General features: G+C 38.1%; 1 pseudogene; it reads left to right on the top strand.

Moving 5' to 3' along the window:
• The first annotated feature begins 3,073 nt into the window (after positions 1–3,073).
• Positions 3,074–3,430, top strand: LOC148107402 (small ribosomal subunit protein uS10 pseudogene; annotated as a pseudogene).
• Positions 3,431–6,000: the final 2,570 nt, after the last annotated feature.

Genomic DNA, 6,000 nt, shown 5'->3' with positions numbered 1-6,000 from the left:
CAATATAGATGTGGAACTCTCAGCTGGCATACCACCAGAGCTGGGGGGAATCTCTTTGCTCTTGAACTGAACTGGCCAATGTGAGTCTGAAGCACTGGAGATAAGACAGCATGAATGGGAGATTGGTCATGTGCAAAAGAATTAATCACATACATTAAAGATAATGGAAGCCAGTCTTCTCACTGTTGAAGAAGGGAGGCACAAACATGGAAAAGGCAAGACTCACGTGATATTGGATTGTAATCAGGGGCATTGACATGAATACAGGGTATCTAAAATATAGAGATATGTCTACCGAGGTAGATAGCATATGTATATGTGTGCATGTGTGTGTATAGCTCTACCCACTGAGAGGACCCAGAATTGATGACACTCTGGTAGCTCTGAGCACTTTTAAGGCCTAAACCCTGATTTCTAAATAACAGTCTCAACTAAAAGGAACTAGGGCTCTTTGCAGACATAGCTGACTCCAGGGCTAGGGCAGGCAAAGTATCAGATCAGCCTGAAATCTCTTATGGCAGAAATAAGGAAGTTCTCCAAGAATCATGGTAACTGTCAAAAGTCACAGGAGCTTGAAAAGGCTCTCACTGGCTAAATCTGGGCCAGCTTGAGCATCATAGTAAATAATGCTAGTAATGGATTATAACTCATTCAATAAATCAGGAATTCATGGATCCAGACTGATATAAATAAATAAGAAGAGGAAGCTCTACCCTATGGCAACAAATACGTGTAGAAAAAAATGGTAGCATTATGTGATTACTTATCCACCATGTTAATAATAATTGGATCAGGAATAGCATCTGTGGATGCCACAAATAATGGGTAAATGTTTAATAAGGAACCAGGTATTAATACAGTCTTGAGGTATCTCCCCACAATATATGTATTAATATCTTAATGAATACTTATCAATACTTACTAATAACCCATCACAAAGTACTCATTAATTAACTGTACTGTGGAGAAACCTGACAGACAGCATTTTAACCAAATAATAAAAGTCAACATCACCAGTAATAGGTTACATCAATACCATGTACCTGCTGATAATATGCACTGAGAAGAACATGTGGTCATGTCTGTGATATTCTCAAGATACACTTGAATCTAATTATGACAAAACATGAGACAACTCCAAATTGAGGGACATTCTTCAAAGTAACTGACTTGGACACTTCAAAGATATCAAGGTCATGAAAGATAAAGACTAAATATCTTGTTTCAGATTGAAGACAACTAAAGAGACATGCTAACTACATGCAGTGTGTGATTCTGGAAGTATAAACACGGGGACAATCAGGGAAATTTGAGCAGGGATCTGCGGAGTAGAAGATAGTGCGATATCTGCGTCAATTTCCTGATTTTGATGGGTATCCTATGGCTATGTAGGGAATGTTCTTGTTTTAAGGAAATGCACACTGAAGCATTTGGAGGTAAAGGAACATTGCACCATTTGCAACTTAATTTCAAATGGTTGAGAAAAAATATGTTTATACAGAGAGAGATGGAAAAATACGGTGGAATATCAACAATTGGTGAATCTGGGGAAGGGCATATAGGACTTCTGTGTTCTGTTCTTGAAATTGAAATTTTCCTATAGGTTTAAATTTATTTCAAAGTGAAAGTTGCCCCAAAAAGTATATGATAAAACTCAATATCAACTTTTAGGTTAGCAAAGTAATCAAATAATACATATCTACATGGAGAGACAGACCAAGACATACTGAGAGACAGACACAGAGAGATGGGGGAAGGGAGAAAAAGTCATTATCTGAGACAATATTCTCTATTTATGTACATAAATAGGAGCTTTGTTGCTGTTTTTAAAAATAGGATCATACTGTACAGATACAACTTGCTTTTTTTACTTAAAAATAAAACTTAGCAATCTTTCCAGATCAGTAAGCTAAATCTACCTCAATCTTTTTAAATTACTGCACAGGATTGCCTTATATTGCTAGTCCATCATTTTTAAACGAATTCCCCATCAGAAGATATTTAAGTTACTACCTAATATCCTCTAAAACATTTATTTTCATTTTACAGTTTTACTACCAAGTCATATGCTTAAAGTCAGCATGTGAACTATTGCGTGTCATAGAGGGGAAAAAAATCCTCAGACTTGGGTCATACAAATATTCAAAAGTAATGATAAGTTCAAGGTAAGGTTGGTGCCAATGGACAAATCAATAAGATTCTTTAGTGGAGCCTAAATTTCTCATATGCCCACTGCCTAGCAGTGCAACTGGCAAATCTTCAAGGATCTCCTCATCTTTTTCTTTCTAATAGTCTGCTTGCTTTTAGAACTCTATTTTATTTTGATTTAGGAGGCCTCTTTGTCATTCTACTTAGGAATGGGCATTGCAATTTCTACCCTTATCCTACAGCTATAAGCATTTTCCAGAATGCCTTGCATATGTGAAATTATTGAGGCACATTGATAATCAGCAAAAACAGAATCAGAGGAAACCATTTTGTCCTCTGTGTTTGTTGCTAAAGAACCATTCTCCCTTGAGGTACTCACTGGGGACGGCAGAGTTTCTGCGTACATGTCATTATTCTGTAATTAGAAGAAGGAAGTGGGAGGGCCATTAATGAAAGAATGTAAGCATCCCAAAGCAAGATGGGGTTGGGTCAGAGCAGCACTACCACCCTGCCAACAGCCCAGGGGGAACATTAAGTACAGTAGAAGCAGAGGTTGGCCCCAGATGAGCATTCAAAGCCTTGGACATTTCCCTGGGAAAACTGACCCCCAAGACACTAGGGAATTGCTAGAAATACAAGGTAGGATTTCTGTGCATAAACAGAAAATAAGCTTGTGTGTGGTTGTTTTTGTGAGGCTTTAGATTTTGTTCAGTGGGGCCAGTCAAGCTAAGAGAAAGGGTATCCTAGGAGTCCTTCCCGCTTGCTTCCATTTCCTAGGAAGTGACGTGGTCATCAAAGACTCAAGATCTGCCCTCTTTGAGGAAGACGCCGTTGCAGCTTCAGTGGAACCTCGGACGCCAGCTCCTGCTTCTGACTCACCACTGTTTCCTCTCACCCAAGTCGGTCAGAAAGCCACGCCGCAGTCATGGCTTTTAAAAACACCAGGAAGACACCCGTGGAACCAGAGGTGGCAGTTCACCAAATTAGAATTACTCTTACCAGCTGCAACATAAAATCTTTGGAGAAGGTATGTGCTGACTTGATCAGAGGCACAAGGAAAAGAATCTCAAAGTAAAAGGACCAGTTTGGATGCCTACCAAGACTCAGAATCATTACAAGAAAAACTCCTTGTGGTGAAGGTTCTAAGATTTGGGATCATTTTCAGATGAGGATCCATAGGCATCTCATTGATTGGCACCATCCTTCTGAGACTGTTAAGCAGATTACTTCCATCAGTATTGAGCAAGGAGTTGAGGTTGAAGTCGCCACTGCAGATGCTTAAATCAACATTTTTAATAAACTGATTATCAGTTGTTAAAAAAAAAAAAGACTCAAGATCTTGGGATTGACAAGTTTATAAAACGCCACTCCCACAGTTACCCTTCCACTTAAACCACACACGATAGTCACTTTAAAAATATTAAATTTTCAGTTCATCTTCATCCTTACAGCTGGGACAAGGGGGCGGAAATCCATTCAAGTTAACTAAAAGATTAGTAAAAGCACTTAAGTGTCCTTTTGTCTTTTTAAATATAGTATTTATTCATGAAGGTCTAAGTTTAAAATTAAGGCACAAGTAGGTTTTTAACCAAAGCACGTTCATAGATAATCATTGATTTTCCCAAGCATTATATTACCTACTTCCCCCACCCCCAGAAGAGGGTTACATAAATTGGAGTGTGTGCTGATAAGCATAGGTTAGATGAAAATAATTGATACTACTATGAAGACAGGAAAAGAAAATCAACTTTATATTTTCTAACAATTGAAACAAGTATGAAGCAATTCTGCCAAAAAAAATAAAGTATCACATTATAGTATATTATCTTTTTTGTCTAATAGAAAAGGGAAGACAGGAAAATTATTAATAGTCAAACTAGTCCAAATAAAGCACAATTCAAAATTTCTTCATCTGAGATTGCAAAGTTTCAGGAGTTTTAAAAGGCATTCCAGAGACATGCTGATGAGTACACTTCTCAGGCATTTCCAGACAACTGGTATACAAGGCTGCAATAAAAAGATCCAGGAACATACTCATTATCCTTTTTGTTGTTGGACAAGACAGTTGACCTAAATTCTTCTGCATTTCACATGAAGCAATAGCATCATGGAGGTGTGTAGAATTACAGGATGCTCCAGAGGATGCTCCAGAAATATCGAGTCACCCACATAAAAAAGATAGTCCACTACTGATCACAGATGCCCTTCTAGAGCACATTATGGTCATCACTTACCAAATTCCAATCACTTCAGGTCATTTCTATTTGACTATTTCTTGCAATGTCTTTAAAATCCAAAAGCATGTCATGTGGATGTGCCTACTTCCCAGAGATCACTTTAAAGTCCTAGTTTCCAAATCATCAAACTCGCTTACCCCTGAATTTTTCAGCTTAAAAGTTTATATCCAATCCAGAACTCAAGTGACCTGAATTCACTTCCTGGCATTGGTGGGCAAGTCACTAAATGTCTCCTTTGCCTTACTTCCTCATCAATAAAATGGGCCAGTGCTCATCATACCTTAGTGTAGAACATTGTGACAGTAAATGAACTCTTGAGAAGAAAAATGCCATTCAGATTCAACTTCTATCTATTGAGGTGTCTACCCTGAGCTGGGCACTCTGTTACATATTTTACTTATATTTTTCCATTTACTGGAATTGCCCAATTAGGTAGACATTGTTAGCTACAACCTAAGACAAAAACTGAGGGCCGGAAAAGGTGAATTACTTTTCTCAGCACAACTAGCCATAGGCCACAGGATTCAAATTTCAATCTCGTGCTCTTTTCAATCTGGTGCTCTTTCCCTCTTATTATTTCTGTCTTTGTATAGTCAAGGTGCTATTATAGTAATGAGATTTTCCAGTAGAATGAAATTTTTAGGATCCACCAATAAACTACTAGAGAAAGCAAAGAAGACTGCAAAGATCATTTGTAGAGTTTGGGTCTGAACCAGACTCTTGAGCACATACATCCCGAGGAGCTGTGACACTGAACTTTCTGGGGAGACATATGTATTATATATATAAATAAAAATAACATAAACATACATAAATATATATATATATATATATATATATATATATATATATATATATATATATATATATATATATCTGGAAAGAAGAACACTCCAGACTCCTTTTGGAAAGAAACAAGGAATTTATTAATTTAGGATTGAGGAAGAGTAGAAATATATGAAAAGTAAATATTTGACTAGCAGTGAAAGACTCAGAAATGAGGGGAGCACCTGAATTCCTGGGATAGACATTCTTTAGATAATATCCAGCAGGTGAGCAAGTTTACTGCCTGCTAGAAACTGCACAGCCCAAGATCCCTTGGAATGTATTTATAGCTGCTCCATCACTAAGACACCAACATTTGATCTGTTCTTTCCAAAATAGGTTTTAAAAAATTCAAAAGGAAAAGTCAAGAGCCCTGTAAACGTCTTCTGCAGCTGATTATAAACATTGCCGCCAGAGAGAATAGCAGACAGTTGTTTGCAAAGTCTGAACAGAACGTCAGTCTTTTGAGAAAGAAGGCTTGAGGGTGGGGCTGCAGAAAGGAAGAGCAGCTACTCCTTTCGGCTTCTTGGCTCTCATGACCTGAGGAGGAGAAACCACAGCTGACCCACCTGTTTAGAAGGAAGACAACACGGTGAGAGAATTTCCTTGATGGGTATTTAATGCAGACTCTGTGCCATGCTCCAAGAAGGCGTGTGGCCAAAAGAAGGAAGTGAGGTGCCTGGACTCCTAATTTTCTGAGACTCTCAGGTGCTTTTCAACCCCTTTCTTAGAGAAAGAAGTTCTGTCTATGGGAGACTAGCCTATGGGAGCTAGAGGTTTTATCAAAGAA

Source organism: Ursus americanus, chromosome 31 (assembly GCF_024610735.1).
Source record: "Ursus americanus isolate L20-20 chromosome 31, mUrsAme1.1.p, whole genome shotgun sequence".
Taxonomy (NCBI): Eukaryota; Metazoa; Chordata; class Mammalia; order Carnivora; family Ursidae; genus Ursus; species Ursus americanus.
The sequence above is the reverse complement of the archived record's forward strand: the minus strand, read 5'-3'. Positions and strand labels throughout refer to the sequence as shown.